The 21,214-nt window shown below is 43.4% G+C and overlaps 1 protein-coding gene across 8 annotated transcripts in view; it reads right to left on the bottom strand.

The window, feature by feature from the left end:
* LOC136686655 (uncharacterized) overlaps window positions 1-20,269 on the bottom strand; it is a 55,083-nt gene extending 34,814 nt beyond the window's left edge. For all 8 annotated transcript variants that reach the window (XR_010800346.1, XR_010800345.1, XR_010800348.1 and 5 more), the window contains exons 1-2: window positions 19,881-20,269; window positions 19,062-19,136 (exon numbers count right to left, since the gene is read on the bottom strand). The gene's annotated coding sequence lies outside the window, so the exon portion shown is untranslated. The remainder of the gene's footprint in view (window positions 1-19,061; window positions 19,137-19,880) is intronic.
* Window positions 20,270-21,214: the final 945 nt, after the last annotated feature.

Below are 21,214 nucleotides of genomic sequence, written 5' to 3'. Positions count from 1 at the left end.
CACTGTCTCAGAGCGACAGGTCCTTCATCTCTGAAGAGAAAAGCTCTGAAGTTATCAGTTTGAGAATCAGTGATGTGAGAGAAGAGGATGGAGTTTAATAGTGTGCAGTGTGGATTTTAGGCTAAGGTTTAGAGTTAGATCAGTTTGTCTGTCTGGGTTCTATCAGATGTTTCGAGAGTGTCTGACCACAAATGACTGCACAGAATTACTAAAGATATTACTTTTTTTATGTACAATAAAATATAAAACATAAACATAAAAACATAATGTAATAGAAATACCCACAAATATTCCTACTTTATATAAAACCTCTGCAGGTGGGTGTAATGTTTATGGGGGCTGGGAGAACCTTATAAAATGTTCTCTCAGTGTAGTCACTGAGTACTAAAAATTTAATTTTCAACCCCTCTTTTTAATTTGAATCCACAACTTTTCAGTAGCACATGAATAGTTTTAAATCTCCAAAAAAAAAAAATCAGTTTTTGGTGAGTACCCTCTGATATTTTTACTATTTCTTTTATCCAATTTCGCTGGTGACATTGGATAATGATAATCATATCATAGCCTGAGCTTGTGGGCGGCACGGTGGCGCAGCAGGTAGCGTCGCACTCACACAGCTCCAGGGGCCTGGAGGTTGTGTGTTCGAGTCCTGCTCCGGGTGACTGTCTGTGAAGAGTTTGGTGTGTTCTCCCTGTGTCCACGTGGGTTTCCTCCAGGTGCTCCGGTTTCCTCCCACAGTCCAAAAACACACGTTGGTAGGTGGACTGGCGACTCAAATGTGTCCGTAGGTGTGCGTGTGTGTGTGTGTTGCCCTGTGAAGGACTGGAGCCCCCTCCAGGGTGTATTCCCGCCTTGCACCCAATGATTCCAGGTAGGCTCTGGACCCACCGTAACCCTGAATTGGATAAGCGGTTACAGATAATGAATGAATAAGCCTGAGCCTGTTCAGACAACACAGGCTGCAACTAGCTACTTCAGTAGACATTAAAAATAAATAAATAAATAACAGTTTCATTTGTGTGCGGCACAGTGGCACAGCAGGTAGTGTCAGTCACACAGCTTCTCATGGGGTTGTGGGTTTAAGTCCCACTCTGGGTGACTGTCTGTGAGCAGTTTGTTGTGTTCTCCCCATGTCCACATTCCTCCCATGGTCCAAATACACAGGTTGGTAAGGGGATTGACAACTGAAAAGTGTTCATAGGTGTAACTGTGTGTTGCCTGTGATGGACTGCCATCCTTCCAGGGTGTTTTCCCTGCATCCAATGATTTTGGGTTGGCTCCAGACCCACCACAACCCGGTACTGGATAAGCACTTATAGACAACAAATGAATGTAAGGTTTCCCAGTGAGTCTTTAGAAACTGGCTGTACTTACTGTACTTCTTTTCCGCTTTTCCAGTTCAGGGTCGTGGTGGCAACAGGGCAAGCAAAGAAGCCCAGACGTCTCTGTCCCTCGCAACATCCACCAATTCCCCCTGGGGGATCCCAAGGCGTTCCCAGGCCAGCCGGGATAGATAATCCCTCCAGTGTGTCCTGTGTCTACCCCGGGGCCTCCTTCCAGTTGGACGTGCCTGGTATACCTCCAGCAAACTGCTCAAGTGAACACTGGAGGCCTCAATGCGAAGAAGCCAGAAGAACAACATCGTCCGCAAAAAGCAGAGATGCCACCTCATGAGCTCCTCGACGGAAGCCCTCCTGTCCCAGGCTACGTCGCACCACCTTGTCCATGAATATCAGGAACAGGAGTGGAGATAAGGCAAGGAACAAGTTTGACTTACTACCAAGAATGCAAACACAACTCAAACTCTGAGAGTACAAGGATGGCATGGCTCGCTGGAGCAACGCTGGCACCCTATACTCCTGGAGCATCTCCCACACAGTCTCTCGGGGAACACGTCATATGCCTTCTCCAAATCCACAAAGCATCTGTAGAGTGGAGTAGCAAATTCCCACACCCCCTCAATCATCTGTTTGTCCCCTTTTTTGAAAATAGGAACCACCACCCCGGTGGTGCCAATCAAAAGGCACCGTTCCCGAGGACCATGAAATATTGTATAGGCGTGTCATCCAAGAAAGCCCCACAGTATCGAGTGCCTTCAGTAACTCGAATCTCATCCACTCCTGGAGCTTTGCCACTGCGAGGCTTTTTCACCACCTCAGCCAAGGAAATAGAATCTGACCCCCCCAGACACTTCTGGCCCTACCTCCTGCACAGGAAGCATATCTCTCAGGTTAAGGAGTTCCTCAAAGTGCTCATTCCAACGCCCAACAATACGCTCAGTCGAGTTGGACGGTATCCCCCCTCCCCCTCCTGAGCTGTCGGAGTGTTTTCCAGAACTTATTTGAGGCCACCCGGAAGTCATTCTCCATGGCCTCTCCACACTCCTCCCATGCTCTGGATTTTGCTTCAGCAACTGCCACAGCTGCAGCCTTTTACACCTGCCGTTACCCATCCGCACATTCGGAAGTTCCCCAAGCTGGCCAATCACAAAAAGCCTCCTTCTTCCACTTGACAGCTTCCCTCACCCCTGGTGTCCACCAACAGGTTCTTGGGTTGCCGCCATAACAGGCACTGACAAGATTTTGACCACAGCTACATGCAGCCGCTTCCACGATGGAGGTCCAGAACAGTGTCCATTCAGACTCCATTCCCCCTACCTCCTCCGTAACATGTGAGAAGTTCTTTCAGAGGTGAGAATTGAAATCCATCTGGACAGAGTCATCTGCCAGCTTTTCCCAGCACACCCTCACTATACGTTTGGGTTTACCAGGTCTGTCCGGCAGCTTTCCCCGCCATCGGATCCAACTCACCACCAGATGTTGATCGGTTGACAGCTCAGCCCCTCTCTTTACCCATGTGTCCAAAACATATGGCCTTAGGTTAGAAGACACAACCACAAAGTCGATCATTGATCTTTGGCCCAGAGTGCTCTGGTACCAAGTACACTTATGAGCGATCTTATGTTCGAAAATGGTGTTCGTTATGGACAAACCACTAGCACAGAAGTCCAAAAACATCACACCACTCGGGTTTAGATCAGGCAGGCAGTTCCTCGCAATCACTCCTCTCCATGTTTCCCAGTCATTGCCAACCTGAGCATTGAAGTTCCCCAGCAAAACAATAGAGTCAGTGCATGGAATCCCCTCTAGAACTCCACTCACTGCCTCCAAGAAGGCCGAATACTCTGAGCTGCTTTTCGGTGCATACGCACACACATCTGTCAAAGTTTTCGTCTCTGCAAGCCAGAGCCACATTGAGGCGACCCTCTTGTTTACTGGGAGAAACTCCAGCTGTACAGGCACCAGCCAGGGACTTGTGAGTATCCCCACAACCGCCCGGCACCTCTCACCTTGTGCAACTCCCAAGTAGGAGAGAGACCAACCCCTATCGAGGAGTTTGGTTCCAGAGCCCACACTGTGTAGAGGTGAGCCCAACTATATCTACCTGGTATCTCTCAACCTCATGCACTAGCATTGCACTGCACCCCTACTCTTTCAGGTGGTGAGCCCACGTGATCCTCCCATGTTACCATTTCTGGCTGAGCCCGGCTGGGTTACATGGGCTGCCCGGCCACCAGAACACGGATCGCATGGGCAAGCACATAACAAAAAGTCAGTGGAGCAGAGGTGTATAAAATCATGAACACAGGACCGGAACTGTGGCTGCGTGTGGCCACAGGTTAGGGGAAGATGAGGGACATGACAAAATGGTGGAGGTTGTTAGATATTGAGGATAAACACTAAATAAATGAGGATGAACACCAAGTCAGGGCAGGACGTTGTGGGGTTCCCAAACAGGAACATTGTGAGAGATTCTACAAAACATAGAACCAGGTTCCTAATCTTTTAACAGCATGGACCACTGTCATTTTTAATGGAGCTATTTCAAGGTTTCAAAGCAACCTCTTCTCTGTGGGGATGCTGCTATATAGACCTGTGGACAATATACAGCCTAGTTTAACATGCCAGCATTTCTCAGTGTAATCCTGCCCTCTAGGGGTTAACATGAGAAAGGCAATTGTTTTTGCAGGAATTTCAACCAACTTTTAAATACCCTGCATTAATAGACTGTCAGGTTGTAAACAAAGTGATGGAGGATGATTTAGTTCTAGAGAAACTTACTAAGTCAGGTTTGCTCAAAGATGTGGTGAATGTAATCAAATATCCTCCTCCCAAGTCTCCTCACAGGAAGTGACCACATGAAATGTTGTAAAAATGACATTGTTTCACCAGAGTTTTGAGAAGGTTTTGGCCACAAACCTACAGCAATCAGCCACAAGATTAAAACAATGTCCCAACTTCATTGGAATTAAAAAAAAAAAACTTGAACTTCCATCATAATTCTCAGAAAACTATCACTTCCCACAGCAAACATACTTTCACTTCCCTGTCCACAAGAACTCTCAGTACTTTATCATCCCTGAGCACTATATTGTCTCCATGTATATGTTCAGTTTCCCCTACAGCAAGCTCAATGAGCCTATGGAATAATCTGATAAATGTCAGCAGGTTATCAAAGCCCTATCTGGGCGTTTGTGGATCAGTTTTAGATCTTTAGAACTGTACATAAAATAACAGAAATAATACCTGTCAATAAGTGCCAACCAGAAACAGTGTGAAAGTTATGATGACAGAGTAGTTTTTCTAATGTGCTTTATCAAGTATACTGAAATGTTGAAGACACGCACCACAAATGATTAAGCTTTTTCAATTCCCTTTATTGAAACAAATGTAATGTAATGCAAAAGCTGTAAAGAAAATACCTTTTGTCCATGAGATACACAAAGCACTTGGTGATTTTGGCCACCAGACGCCGCTACTGTGCACTGTGTCATGAAGCTTTGAGTCATTATCTTTTTTTGGTTCTGTTTGGAGGAGAGTTTCAGTTGTCCTTTATTAATCACTGACTAACCATCAAGATAAAAGGACAACTCAAGATAAGCTAACTAATAAATGCTTCTGACACATTCAAAATTATTCCTTCAACCTCTTCAACCAAGAGGTCAGTCTTTACCTGCTCCACCTTAGGGTCAATCCAACTGACAATATTCCCCAGCAAACCCCAACATTCCCATTACCAACTGTATGTTAGGATAATGTGAAAGGGCAGGGAAAGGGAAGAATTTGGTAACACTTTAAATTACAGCCTGCTAATTACTGGGCAAGTACAGAGTAAGTATGAAGTAAGTAAGCCGTAAGATACAAACACTTTACAAATAATGCTTGTCGTACGTACCTAATAAGTAAGATGTAAGAAATGTTAAGTACAGAGTAAGTAAAGGGTATGATTCTAGAAATATGTGGTTATTACTTGGTATATTTCTAAAATTGGTTAGACTTTGAAATATAGTTAGTAATCAAAGTCAGGTATTACACAAAAAAAAACGTCAGGATGACGTCAATCTCCAATGTTGTATGGATGTTGAATTTTAGTTGGAAATGAAAATCGGGTTGATGTCAAAACACAACGTTGATGTGACATCAAAACTCAATGTTGGATAGACATTGAAATATGGTTAGTAATCAAAATCGGGTATTACTCAAAAATAAACGTTAAGATGACGTCAATCCCCAATGTTGTATGGATGTTGAATTTTAGTTGGAAATGAAAATCGGGTTTGTTTGGAAATGAACGCTTGGTTGATGTCAAAATCCATCTTTGGGTAGACGCTAATTTATGGTAGGTAATTAAAGTCAGACATCACTTAAATGACAAAAACAAAATGACATGTTAAATAATAGGCTTACATTGTTATTAAAGAGGTATATTCACAAAACAAAATGTAACATCACAGTATTCAAAAGAACTATGCAGAAATCCACCGCTGGAACAAACTAACAGGTGTGTTTCAAACAACTGCTTCAAAGTCTTTCAAAACGGTCCTTTACGTAGATTTCTTTCTGCCACCTCCACCAACTCTATCTGGGGCATACTTTAAACAGAAGGCAACTGCTGCTGAAATGTTTGCCTCTGTTGCATCTGTGGTCATCTGGACACTTTCTATAAGAATAAGTTGCATTTGTAAATCTTTGGGTAATACAGTATACAGTACGAAGTAAAACATTACATTATAGACATTCTTAGAGGCCATTCACATTTTCCACATTCCTAGCCCAGCTGGCTATATTCAGACATAATTGCCAGTAGCTTTTTTTTTAAAAAAAAATATGTCAAAGAATTTAAAAGATATGTATATATATATATATATATATATAAGCCACGTTTCTGATGGTTTTACTCACCGGCTGGAGAGGTTGTAAGAAACAATGGTGGAAAGGGGAAGCCAAGATATATATATATATATATATATATATATATATATCAGTGGCGATTGCTCTAAGACTGCAAGGGAAGCTCAGCTTCCCCTAAAATGTCAAAAAATACGTGATCAAATATATTCTGTTGTGTGTACATGTCATTGAATAAATATGCACTGCAATGCGCTCAACTTTTGTTCATAATCAGCTTCTTATCACTGGTAAAGATGCGGCTTTCCTCTCAATCATTCGCGCAGATTCACAGTGATGAGTTCAATGGAGAAGCAGCGAAGTGCAGGGAAACGAGACGAGTCATTGGATAAATGCTGGGCTTTGTCCCGCCCATCGGACGCTCAGTGTCTCTGGGGGTCTATGGGGCAGTGGGCTGGCCTCGGCTGGCCCGGACGCTCAGCTTCTGCATGATGATTTGATGATCTGTCTGAGGCTGAATCCCTTTTTGATTGACAGCGAAATGAGCGAATCAGCGATACTTTGGTGTAAAGATCCGTGGGAGCATTACATTTTCATTATGTTCTGCGTTGAACCAGACTTTCTTAAACTTCTTAGCGGCATTTTCTTTGTTAAAAACGACTAGCGACAAATCGAGCTTCTATTTCTGGTGGGTTTTTTGTAGCTGCTTGTGTTTGGAGACTGACTTCTATCACTCTTTCTGACTTCTATCGCAGTTTCTGTCCAGCGGGTGCTGCTGAGCCCCTCCACTGTCACAAAGCACTCACAGGCGGACACACTTCACATGGGCCAAGGCCGTTTAAGCAGCCTAGCTCTGCTGGCCATTGAGAGGACACTAGACAAGTCCCTGGAAAAGACGCATTGTTGGTACGACAGGGTCACAGATCATTTTCTTGAAAAGGAACAGAGGGTAGAATTTACGTATAAAACGTAAAAGATGTGGCTGACTATATTAAAGGCTGTCTGGTATGTTGCCAATTTCAACCCTCGAATCCTCTTCATAGAGGATAAACTGGGATGTCAAGCTACCCCTTGTAGTGATGGCCATACGGGCGACCCCACACGATGCGGTCGGGGTCTTACCCTTTGAGTTAATGACAGGGAGACAAATGACTCTGCCTCTACATCTGTTATATCAGCCAGGTGAAGCTAGCATAGCTGTAGCCTACACCACTCATCAGTATATGGAGGATCTGCAGAAACACCTCAAAGCCACCTTTGCCTTTGCCCAGCAGAAACTGGAAAAAAGTGCAGAAGGTCGCAAAGCGTACTACGATCACAAAGCATCCCACGATGAACTCCAAATAGGGGACAAAGTATGGTACTACATCTTTGTCCAACCTGTTGGAAGGTCGCGAAAAACACGGGGGAATTTGGCCCGCAAATTCCTACCCCGATGGTCCGGTCCCTATAAGATAACAGACAAACTGTCCCCCGTTGTTTACAGGATCAAAATAAACAAAGCTCAGGGCAGTACCGAATTCAAATGGGTCCACCGCAACCAAATCCGACCACACACAACCCCCATGGGACTTGTAGGGGATACTAACGCTTGTGTTAGATCATAAACGACAGAACCAAAGGCAGGAAGGGTGTTAGTTAACAAACAACTACAACCTTCTACCCACACCTTAGTTCTCCTATCCCTTTTCCCTTTTTCTCTCACTCTTTAGCAGGCAACGAGCTTCTGACCAGACTGAGGACACTCAGGGTGCAAGACCCTAGTCCCTCACCGTCAATTATTATAGAGTGTTTACCCTAGGAAACTTTTATCAAAAGGGGGGTATCGTGAAAAATTTTATAATTTGTCTAAACGACTCGCCGTAAATACCCTAAATCTAACCATGAGCATCTCTTCCGGTAGGATGGCCCCGCTGCTCATTCTCCTGATCGTCGGCTCCCTAGGAACCGCCGTGCTCCCTGAAGTGATTGAACCGGGTCCTGACTCAGGAATAATACTGAAAGACCAGCCGGGACTGCTAATCACTAATTGCCGCCTCCATACCCAGAGAGTATTTGTACGGTTGAATCCCGCCGAAGTGTGTAGCAAAAACCTACCGATAACCACTCTGCAGTCTGGCCGGAATGGAGTTAGATGGACTGAGGAAGCTATCAGCCATGCTGAAGCCGACGTAACTCACATGCTCCGCCAGCTACAAAAGTTTACCGTAACGCAATCAGAACTAAATGGTTTTAATAAACGACCTAAACACTTCATAGGCGGATTGCTAATGGCAGCTGCAACTGTGGGATCACTACTGAGTCTCGGAACGTCCGCCGTCAATGCCGTCAATGTAGCCACTGTTAAACGTCAAGTAGGGGAATTGCAAGCGGAAATTCCGAACATCAAAACCCAATTAGACAAACAGCAGCAGCACCTGCAAACCATTGGGCAAACCCTACGTGGCACCGTCGTAGTGCTCAACGCTCACAGTGTCGCTTTGAACAAAACGCTCCAGACGGTTAACTCTATGCTTTCAGTAGTACAACTTGACCTTGCCCACATCCAGCTTGTGAATATGTTATTGTCTGATATGCTACAAGAAATCAGCTGCTCTGTAGATAGCCTAGCCATGGGGAGAATTCCTCCCTACCTGGTGCCCCTATCTTTAGTACAGGAGATTTTGTCTACAGCAACTCGAGAAGTAGTTACTGACCTCCAGGCCCACCTAGCCTATACCTTAGGTAACGCCATCCCAATTTATGTTAATCCTCAAGACCGTGAATTAGCATTCATTATTAACCTTCCCATAATGACGCCTGAAAACATATACCGTTTGAAAGATGTTATCAATGTTGGCTTCTGGCAAGATTCTGCCTACGTTCGTGTGAAAACAACATCTCTTGTAGCATACCAAGACGATAACCCTGACCTATATCTGGTACCCAATTTGCTTATGTGCACACTCACTAAAGACATTCACTACTTGTGCCCTAGCAAACCTTTCATTCGTGACAGCGCAAATGGGATCTGTGGCCTTAAGCCTATGATGAGTAATACTCAATGCCCGGTAGTCGTCACACCCCGACGTTTGGTAACCAGTACTCAAGCTGAAATTGTTGGAAATCGTTGGTTGGTTAACACCCCCTTTAGAGAGGCCCTACTAACCTATGATCAACATGACACCTCAGAAAGGGTACTCCTTCCTAGCCAAACCTTCTGGGTAGACGTCCCCGTAAACGCAATCTTACATGTAGGAGACCTGGCCCTGTATCACCTAAACCCTGACCAATATGAGAGCGACATAGAAATCTCAGAAGAGTTCTTCTCCAAACACACCATCGAGCTAGATACTAAAACACTAACTCGCCTAGAATATGAGGGAACCCAAGTCATTGACCTAACCCCCATAGATAACACTCTTAGAGAACTATCGTCTCAACCCCTATGGCCAGTTCAGCCTGTCGCCTATGCATGGTCCACCCCGGACACCTTACTAGTTACCCTGGTAGGATTAGGATATCTTTTGACCTTTGGTATAGCTTGGTTCTATTTCAAACGCACTCGAGCCCTCCAGAGCAGGTTAGAAACTTGGTCTAATAAAATGGTTAAATTCGTTAGACATAAAAGAGCCCAGAGAGGTGAACCCCCTAGTTTTAGATATGAAGCCGAAGGCCATGTCGAAGAATCAGCTCTCGAGGTTTCGTTTGAACAAGACCTACCCCTAAATAATTAGGATCCCTTCAGCATGCAAACATACACATTCCATCTACACCCATACACTAATAGGAATACATCAGCTCTGGAAATGTGTTTGAATATGCTTGCTGATCTCACCTTCCTCCACAGCAAAAGTTCTTTTCAGCTCCATGATCCCTGCCAAACCATAAAACTGAAAAGAAAGGGGGGAATGTAGTGGAGTATAGACAAATACCAGATCGAAATGAAGAAATGAAAAGTTTTGAATTAAAACTTTTCCATTCTGAAGAAGACCTTTCATCTGCGACCAAGTCACATTCCACAGGATTGTTTGTGCCCGCGGGGGTGCAAGACCCTACAGCCCGCACACACATAAGCTAAAACATCAAAGAACCCTTTAAAGTAACACATGGCCCCAACACCCCCCTTCTCTCTTTTAACTAACAGGAACTGTCGAGATAACCAATTTTTATAATGCTTTTAAGAGACAGGAACCTCAAACAAAAGGAAGGGTTATAATCCCGTTTATGACAAAGTGGCACCTCAATGTCTCGTTATCTTCCACAGGAATCAACAAATGTTTAAACCAAAAGTGACCTCGAGTGAACCCCGTTGACTCACCTACACATGGACCAACAGCGACCCCAAATGGACACTGGCGAAACTACGCCTCGCTCGGAGTCGCCGGAAACCATAGCGGAAAATATTCGAACTCTGATTATTTGTGTATAAACAAATGTATTAATGTCACTTTCTGTACCCTCAGATGAATGCCTATCTTCTAATGAAATGACATATATTGTTGATTGTCTCTATCCTGAAAAGAAATTATGTCTCTGAAATAGAGAAAACGGATTAATATTCTTTCCCAGCATAGCATCATAAATGGGACGTAAAGATGGAACCTTATGTAAACGTTTGATATTAATAGTCCAGTGTACTCATTGTTATATGTTGATAACAGGTATAAGAATTTCGATACGCGAAATTCATATTCTTTCTGTGTGAATCAATGATTCAAACCCCCTTCTACTCTCTCCCCCTTGCGAGAGTCACGTGAGACTGAATTTGTGCCCAATAAGGAAAAGGACACCTCCCGTTAGGGCGTGACCGCGCCAGCCTTGAAAACACAGAGCAGCTCATTGGAGTTCAGCTCAGCAGCCAAGTTCAGTTCAGCAGTTCAGTCAGCAGCCAAGAAGAGAAGAAGCAGTCCTGAGAGCTCGACAGAAGTAACGGACCACGAAAGAAAGCGGAAAAGAGAAGACGACAACGAAACAAAGAAAAACCTCAGAGACTTCATTAAAAGCTTACGAGAGACGTCTTGAAATTAGCTAAGAGTATGAAGTTTTACTAATACGTCGAGTAATTTGAATATCTTCTTTTCTTTTAATCTTGTTTATGTCTTATTACCCATCGAAGTGTGATCTCACGAGTGATCAAAGCAGGTGAAACTTATTTGTGGCCAGAATAAGATATCAACCTTTTGTTTAGTCGATAGCAGATATATTAACGTTATAAGCTGATTCCTGAAGACATTACTCCTGGAAAACTGAACAACGAGACTAGCTAATACTCTGAAAAAGCCGCTCCACTACGGTAGAAAACCAGCCACGACTGCAAAACTCCAAAGAGGGGGAACCTCGATAGACGCAGCTCAGCTTGAAGCCGAAAGTTTTCAACTCAACCGGAAAAGAGATCTCCTCCATAAGCGGGCCTCCCTCTCACCACGTGGGAACGACGAGAACAACCCCAGAGCACGGAGATTAAACAGCAGGACGCGACGGCTCGGTGAAACGGCAAAAGTAAGCTAGCGTATTTCACACTTTTCCAGGAGCTGATATCTAAGTCAATCACTTTATAATGTACCATTTATTAAACCTTAGTTAGCAACAATTTAATCACAAGCCAGTAGTGCCTAGCCCACCTTAAGGTCAAAATCGGTTTTCCCTGTTGTGATACCGTGAGATTATAAGGCTACGCTATGTTAATTAAATATCTTCTCTTTATTAATAAAACTCTCATTATTTGAAATCACAGTGTTTGCAATTTGTTCATTATTTTCCTGAAAATCCTGACGTACTCACTTAGCGTGATTATTATTCACTCTCAAACTAATTAGTAATGTTTTAATTGCCTAAGCCAATTATAAACTTTAATTAATATCATTAAGTCAAATATCAGAGATTAGAGGAGTTTGAATAAGGTCAACGCTATAAAACTATAAATATAAATATAGAAATATATTTATATTTGTCGGTGTACCTTACTATACTACAACACGCACTACGTTTCTTATCAGCCTGTGAAATTCTTCACAGGGCTGAGGTGGTCCTGCTTTTCTTGGCTGAGCTTGAAAACTTGACTTTAAAACTTTTCTTTTCTTTTTTATATAAATTGAGCCGGAAAGCGCTAACAACACAGCTTGTTACATTGAAAAAACCAGGTCCGTCACAGCCAACGGCAGCTTCACCTACTGCAGAGAACGCGGAAGTGGAAAGTGAGTATACAAAACACAAGGGGGAGGGGCCTACTGCCCCGCCTCCGCCATACAACATAGGCCACGTCCCACCAGCTGACACCATCCTGCCTGTCTTCAGTGTGGACTAGGGCACAGTGAGTTTACAGAGTCACACACACAAACGCAGACACAGAAGGGAGGGGCTGGGCTCTGTGAGCAGGCAGCACACAGAGACACAAACACAAACGCACACACAGAAGATCCATTTAAATTCCGGAGGCCACGAGAGTCAATTTTAATTGCACACAAATATTAACACCGACTGTTCTGACATAGATACCACGGGAAATTATATAGAACAGGATAAACCGCGCCTTCACCATAAACAAACACTGAAAACACCATTTAAGAATCAGATGCCACGAAAAACTAAACAAAACATTAGGATTAAAGCAGATTTAGAGGGCCATGTCACAACTGATGATGATTCTGACCATGATGACGGACACACAGCAGATGATGAGGACAGTGCAAACGGACGATGTGGTGATAGACGGATGACTGATTTGAACAATACATTGCGTATCATGGAAAACCTCATATTAGAAGAAAAGAGACAATTGAAATGAAAACAACAGACTTTAGAACGCACATGCACACCTCTGACAAAACAGACATTTTGAGAAGAAGCACTAGACACCGACACCCGCCTGACAGGTATAGGACTGACACTAACATCGGCATTATGCTTCCATTAGTGGCCACTAGTACAGGAACATATAAATATGTACCATTAAAAATTATATAATAAAGACAAGGAGACAGTTAAGTTACAAAGGGACCTACTAACTGTTCAATTAGCAGAAGCCAGGAAATATATTAATGATAATAAAAAGCAAACAAGGTCTGACACCATGATGCCTATGACTGCACTACTACAACCAAACATTCAACCACCACAAACATACATGAACACACAAACATATATGCCAACCCAAACAGGGCCACCACAAAACCCACCGTATAATTATGGACTAATTTCATATTTCCCATATCAGCCCTACTCAGGGGGCAGGTGAAGGGGTAATGGTAGGTGGAGGGGCAGGGTCCACCACCAGACCGGGGCATGCCTAAGATGTGGAGTCATGGGCCACTGGGCAGCACAATGGATAGCACCACTCTTTACTGACACCAGCTATCCACACCAGGCACCACACCCACATGCGGCAACAAAACCGGAGCCATCACATCTTCCTGCTGGCCAATACAGCGTGGAGCCGTGGGGTGGACATTGACGGGGCCCAGAGGAGCACCAGGACAGCAGGGCCAGGGCAGAACCCATGCTGTCATTAACCGTGGGGGCCTACAAAATCTCTTTTCTGGTTGACACGGGAGCCACATGGTCAGCCATAAACACAGTATTACCCGCACACCTGATGAGACCTCAGCAGGATGAGTCGGTAGACATTTACTGGGGTTTAGTGACTGGACAGACGGACTCGTCACCACCACTAATTGACTTGTTCCAACAGTGGTCGCCTTGGATTACAGCCATGACACCCTATGTCCCTCCGCCCGACCCATTCCATGTCACCCTGTTTTATGATGTAGGGGGAGATTTAACTTACTATGAAGCTTTTCAAACTGAATTAGAGGGCACACAGTGGTCGGTTGACACCACAGGGATTTATGTGGGTCTTGAAGGGGTGGCATCTCCTGTCTCACTAACATCACAACAACGTAATTGGTACAAACTGTCTGACACGGCGGCACCACACATTTCACTAGCTCTCCATCCGGGACACGAGGCCAAGCAGTTGGGCCCTGTGGTAAAAAGAGCAAATGAGGCCACGGATTGGGTCCGGACCCAGCTGCCTGGTGTCATGTTTTCACAGTCAACACAGACATATCATATCACTGATAACTCATCCATCCAAGTCAAATTGCACCATCAATTGCTGCCTAGACACCATGGTTGTGAGGACTCTGATTATCCACAGACGGAGGCATTATTAGAATCACTGCCTGACACATTGTGGTCCACAGAACCAGATGATGTAGGATATAATAATCAGACACCTGTCTCTTTTTTTATGAATATTACACAACCAATTTGGATTCCCCAATATAAACACAAAACCGTGTAAGACATGTTAGCATTTTTAGGACTGACTGGCTACAGCAGACAATAGATTATTGACTTTGTCGAACGTACATAACCTCTTAGGGACATGGTGAAATTTATAGGGATGAGAAATTTGTCTGGTAAGCTCACTTGGACGGTGGAGTCAGAACAGGCGTTTATAGATGTTAAACAAGCCTTATCCGTTGCAGTTGACTTAGCCAGACCTGACTATTCACTACCTTTTTACATGGATGTTTCTGAAACAGACACTGTGATTAATGGTGTACTGTTTCAGAAAAAGGGGGAAGGTAGAGCAGTACTAATGTATTTAAGTGTCCCATTGGACCTTATAGAGAGGAGACTACCACAGTGCACAAGACATGTAGCAGGACTGACCAAATTAGTCCAGAAAACAGCATATCTGGTAGCAGGATACCCATTGCGCATTTTAACCACACACGGAGTAGTAGCGTACATAAACTCACAGATGTTCACACTCACTCCATTGAGACAGAGACGCATTCACAAAGCATTGACTGCACCCAACATCACCTACACACACGAAGGAGTTAACATGGCAGATGGGATGTTGGAAGGTCCACCACATGAGTGTGAGGAACAGGTAGAAAGGCAAGGAAAAGTAAGACCAGACTTACAAGCCACACCCATTCCAGGGTCATGGAATTTATGGACGGATGGGTGTGGGTACAGGGCAGATACAGGTGAAGTCAGAGCAGGATACGCAGTAGTTCAGGAAGTGAAGGGGGAAACGCATGAGTTTCAGACAGTCATAGCAGAGGAAGTGAAACAAAATCCATCAGCACAGAAGGCAGAACTGCTAGCAATAATTTCAGTATTAGAAGTGACAGAAGGAAGGGACGTCACTATTTATAGTGACTCAGCGTACGTAGTGACAGCCGCGCACGTAGACATTCCACACTGGAAGCAGGCTGGATATGTCACAAGCACAGGGAAACCAGTCAAACACAAGACAGAACTGATGCGATTAGAAGCAGCTATACACAAACCAAACAAGGTAGCAATTGTGAAGTGTAAAGGACATCAAAAGGGAGACACAATAATAATCAGGGGGAATGAAGCTGCAGATGGGGCAGCAAAAAGAGCAGCAGGATACACGGAACCCAACAATATGCTTGTGTTGGACTCCAGTGTACCCTGGGAACCGATTCCCACAGGACAAGAGCTTAGACACATACAGGATCAGGCAAGTCCAGAAGAAAAGTCAGTATGGCTAGCAAAGGGGGCTAGCCCAAACAGTCAGGTGTGGACGTCACAAGAAGGACAAGTAGTTTTACAAATGTCACTAGCAGAAGCGGTCTTAGAAGAAACACACTCAGTGGCACACGTAGGAAGAAAACAGACACTGGAAAATCTAAAACAATGGTGGCACCCATACATGTCAGCAGATTTGTAACACTCAGAATGTAGCAAAAGCATTTAAATTAGCTCCAGGAAGGTTTCCATTGCCAGATTCTCATGGACATGAGATTCAAATGGATTACACAGATATGATTGACCCCATTAGGAGATATAGATATCTCCTGGTCGTTGTAGATCGATTCTCGGGGTGGGTAGAGGCACTCCCCACTCTGAGAGAAGATGTAAAATCAGTCTGTAAGTTTCTGATTAATTGTTGGATTCCGAACCATGGGTTTCCTAGGAAAATTCTTTTTCAGATAACGGGAGTCAATTCACGAGCAAAACACTGCAGTGGGTGGAGCAGTTGTTGGGGCTGCGCCATAGCTATGGTTGTGTGTATCATCCTGCCTCACAAGGTCAGGTGGAGAGGATGAATCAAACTTTGAAAACCAAATTAGCAAAAATCAAACTGGCCACGGGCATGAATTGGCTTGAGGCCCTTCCAATTGCTTTAATTAGTGTCTGTAGTTCAGTAAATAGAACTATAGGATTTACTCCTTTTGAATTAGTGAGAGGCATGCCATTTCCGGGCCCCAACAATGCACTTGCGTCCCCACAGAAACCACGTCAAGCAGAGTACCGACAGCTATATGAAGAACTAAAAGCTGTTTGTAAAGATTTCTCTATACAGGTGCAGGAAAGGAGAGAAGGAGAAGAAACGGAGGAGAAGGATCCAGAAGTGACAGTCTCACCCTGGGTCCTCCTGAAGGTCATCAAGCGGAAGTGGTACGAACCTCGCTGGACAGGACCCTACCAGGTGACAGAGAGAACCAGTTGTGCAGTCCGGCTGAAGGGTAAAGGCTTATAGTGTTACCACCTCACACAGTGCAGAGCCGCACCGACACCTAACATCAAACATTCACTGAAGGAAAACAACACCTCAGAAGAGGCTGATCAAGCAGCCTCAACCAACATAGGGGCAGAATAATCCCCTGAGGCAGGGGCACGACAAGGAAAGTCTATCCTTGCCCCCAGCGCAGATCCCTACCAACGGATGAAGAATACACTTTAACACATACACATATAGGGCTCATTGTAATCTCTTAGTCCAGAGAGTGAGTGGTAGGACAGAGGTGTCCACTCCCAACAGGAGCGGTGTAATTGCCCGCTACCACCACAATCTGCCATCACGCTCTACCTAAGTCACTCGCCAAGCCGGGGGTGACCTAGGCAGACCAATCTAACATTAATTGCTTACCATTTATTTAAATGTATTGACCTGTCAGTTGGACAGGTCAAAAGGGGGAATTGTTGTGACAAATAATTTTATTACTTTGTGTTAGTGGACAAATATCCTTAAATGATTAGTTAAAATTAAGCATTTATAATTGTGTGAAATCCTGTACCCTATATGCATGTATATGAATGACTAACCAGCATTTACATTATGAATTACTTACACATGTAGTTAAACATTTTTGCTTGATCCTGCACTACTAACTCATATGATAATTACTCCTAAAGACATATTATAAGCTAACGTCACTATATGGCAGGATAACTTGATATTTACACACAGTTTTAATTCTTAACGTCTAACCTTGAACAGATGTGCACTCCAGAATTGTAACACACTGACATCATAGTGTTGGGCATGGAGGCGCTGATCTGTAGCTTCTGTTTGTGGCCTTGAAGTGTCTATTTCTGACTCCCTAAATTTTAGTCTCTTGGGAAAAAGTGCTGAGAAGAGAGGCCCATTGTCAGCCTGGCCAGATAATGAATGTCTTCAGGGTCACAACAGACACCTGAATATTGCACGTGAAGAGCTGAGTACTAACACGTGAAATTATGCATATTAATATACGCTAATCAGCCAGAAACGCCTCACCACAGGCTATACGTCATCTGGGGTATAACTTGGAGTCAGATCATGGGAGGTCAGAGTTTTTACTTGGGAGGGGTATCACACTGTTCTCAATGTGTTAATTCTCCTGGATCCAGTATTTGGGTAAATAAATACTTTGATTTGCTTCGAACTTCACTCGACTGGTGTCTGCGACTCTCTCGTAACGGACACGCCTCCCCCGAAGAGGGAGGGTGTATTTTGGACCTTTTTGTTATTTTCTCATGAAATCGAAACATGAAATCGATAACATGAAATCGAAAGAGCAGTGTCTGCACATTCAGAGAGTGTTTGAACTGTATTTCTGTGCTGTGTTATCGCTAAAATATTAATAGAAACATTCCGCATTGTTGTATTTGATGTGCCGGTGTGTTCTTTGACCCCAGAAAGTTAAATGATAAGAATAATAGGTGAAAATAAAGGGTAAATGGAATAAAGGTTTTTTGTAGGTCCCTTCCCATTTCCACTTTACTTTCTCCCATTTTTCAAGGGTTTATAGTTTCTATGATTTGGATTTTTACTACAGATGCCCAACAACATTAAAAAAAAAAAAAAAGAAATACGGGTGTACTACGAATAAGGAATATAATTAAGTATAATTACTTAAATTCAGTTTTTTTTGGTTGTAGTCAGTGTAGAGAGCTTTAACATGGCACTCTATATCATGAGGTCATTTACCCTCAAACTTTAAACTTTAAAATGTTTGTGGCCACAGGTAGAAAGTACGTCTCTCTCCAAACCACAACACCATAGCGTTGGTGCTAAAACCACAGTTACCATGCCAACACACACTCCAATAACATCCACTGCTTTTAGTAGTCATGTGAATTAATTAGACACACTCCACTGAGTGCTGGGGAAATAATGTCACAACTTCAGTCACTGGCCACTTTATCAGAAACATTAACTCACCACTCACTGAGCAACACCACTGAGCAACTGATGTTGAATGTTTGGATATATCGTGGACTGTGGTGTTGTCAGTGAGAGTTGTACTGGAAGAGTTTGAGTGTGGGTCATGACCTTTGGGAAGTAAAAAGAGAGAGGGTGAGAGAGAGAGATACTCAGAGCTATTTTTCAGAATAACACTGAGAGCCCACTCTCCAGTCACACCTCCACCTGATGCCCAGTGTATGGCTGACACTCTGAAGCTGAATATTTCACAGAGCAAGATGCAGTTTGTTTGGTCTGAGATGGTCAAACTCTAGTGAACAGTGGGCTATTATACACAGGGATCATGGAATAGTGATGAGACCCACTTGAGTGGTGGGTTAACAATAGATATACATGGATACACATTAAAGATCAGATGAACCAAGAGCACATACCTTTAGGAGGATCAGACTGAGATGAAGGAGGGCTTGTGGTGGTGATGTTATTACTGTTGGTGGTATTACTGTCATCTGAACAATGACACAAAAGAAAAGTAAACTCACTCTCAGACACTTTAATAACTTTGAACTCTGTCCCATTTACTAACAAACAAACAAACAACAAATAAATAAATAATAAGAAACTTACTGTTTAATTTAATATGCACACCTGCATTACACGTCCCAGTCTAACACTGGCTCATCAGAATTTCTACTGAAATGAAGGGGGATCACTGAGAGTTTGTCCTCTCTTTGCCGCAGTGCTTTAGATCCTGGTCAATATGCTTTGAAGAGATATTCATATATTTATCACATTTAACCAGTTTTTCCTCCATATGTTCAACTGTTAATTCCAACTATGGGATAGGACTCTCCTGATCCCTCAATGCCAAAGAGGTGTTAAAAGAGTGATGAGCAAATCTTCCTCGGAGACCACCTCTTACTTAAATGCTGCTAATATTATGTACTTGGAGGAGAGCACAGGCCTCATACAGAATCATATTTTACAGTCCAGGTTACAGCTATGGCATCACCAGGAATCAAACTCACTATCCCCCAGTGATAAAGTTAGATTTCTTGTTTCTCCAATCAGGAACAAATATTTCTGATATATGTAAAAAAATATACTTCCACATGTGTGTGCTAAAATGTGGGCACCCCATGTTTGTTGATTTTCTAAATGAATAAAGTTCACATTTTCTAAAGGAAAGTGTGTGAGGTTCAAATACACAATGTGTTAATTGTGCTGAATTTAAAGTAATGCTGATGACTCACCCAGCCGAACCTGTAACTGAATCTCACTGTAGCTATCACTCAAAGTTCCCTGTACCGCACACCAGTACTTTACTGCATCCTCTGTTCTCAGGTCAGTGATGGTGATGTTGAAGACTCTGTTCACTGTGTCGTCTTTCAGAGAGAATCTCTGATCTTTAGATGATTTAGAGTCAACAGGAATGTCTTTAATCTTCCAGACAGAACATTCCCCTCTGCAGAAATACTTTGTGTTGGATTCATATCCAGACTCATAGGGACAGTGAATCTGAACTGAGTGTCCTCTGAGTCCAGTTACAGTTCTAACAGCATTGATTCCAGCTGTAAAACACAACCCACAACAATAAATATGAGCTAAACACTGAGTGCAACATCCAACCCCCCACAGCTCATCTTCATGTGGAGGTTTAACTGGAGCAACTCCTAGAGGAAGAGCTAAGCCCACAGTTACTTCCCACCACCACACACCATTGTAACCACTCCCAGTATCACCTGAACAAAAGATACAAACAAAAAATATCTTAATTCCAGACTCTACTATAAGCTGTATCTAGAATGCCCCTTCAAAAAAATTTAATAAATAAATAAATAATGAGTAAAATAAATCCCAGTGGCATGTCCTCTGGAAGAAGTAGACCTCTTCAACATTTTTGGGAACCCCTGATTTAAATTAAGTGATATATATATATTTCCATGCATATTGACATGCCACTTTTTCTGATTCTTATTTAACTGTTAAAGATAAACAACGTAAGAATGTTTTTTTTTTTTTTTTTGTCTCCTGGGCTCCCCCTACCTGTTGCTGAGTGTACGTGTACAGTACTGTCATGAAATCCAGTCACACACTCTCTCTCTCTCTCTCTCTCTCTCTCTCTCTCTCTCTCTGCAGTGTTTGCTTAATGTGTGAATGTTGAGCTGGGGGAAGGTGTGTAATCCACTAAAATGATGTTGACTACATGATAAAAGCTATACATTGCTTCTTTTATACATTCTTCATTTAAAAGCAAACACTAGGGGCAGTGAACACACACACAACTGGAGTAGGGGGCTGCCAACCACCTTGGCGCCATGAGAGCAGTTTGGGGGTTAGGGGCCTTGCTCAAGGGCACTTCAGCCATGAACTAATTTTTCCTTGCTGGTTCAATTCCTCTGGCCTCATGTTTGCTTCTCTAACCTCAAGGCCACGGCTGCCCCCAGAAGAAACCAAGACAAATCAGAACAAGCTTTTCTCCTGATAAGAGTTAATAGATAAGATTAATAGTCTTAGATCAGGGTTTACTTAGGGTGACCAGACGTCCTCTTACCCGGACATGTCCTCTTTTTTAGAATTCAAAAAA

This window comes from Hoplias malabaricus, chromosome 2 (genome assembly GCF_029633855.1).
Source record: "Hoplias malabaricus isolate fHopMal1 chromosome 2, fHopMal1.hap1, whole genome shotgun sequence".
NCBI classification, from domain to species: Eukaryota; Metazoa; Chordata; class Actinopteri; order Characiformes; family Erythrinidae; genus Hoplias; species Hoplias malabaricus.
The sequence above is the reverse complement of the archived record's forward strand: the minus strand, read 5'-3'. Positions and strand labels throughout refer to the sequence as shown.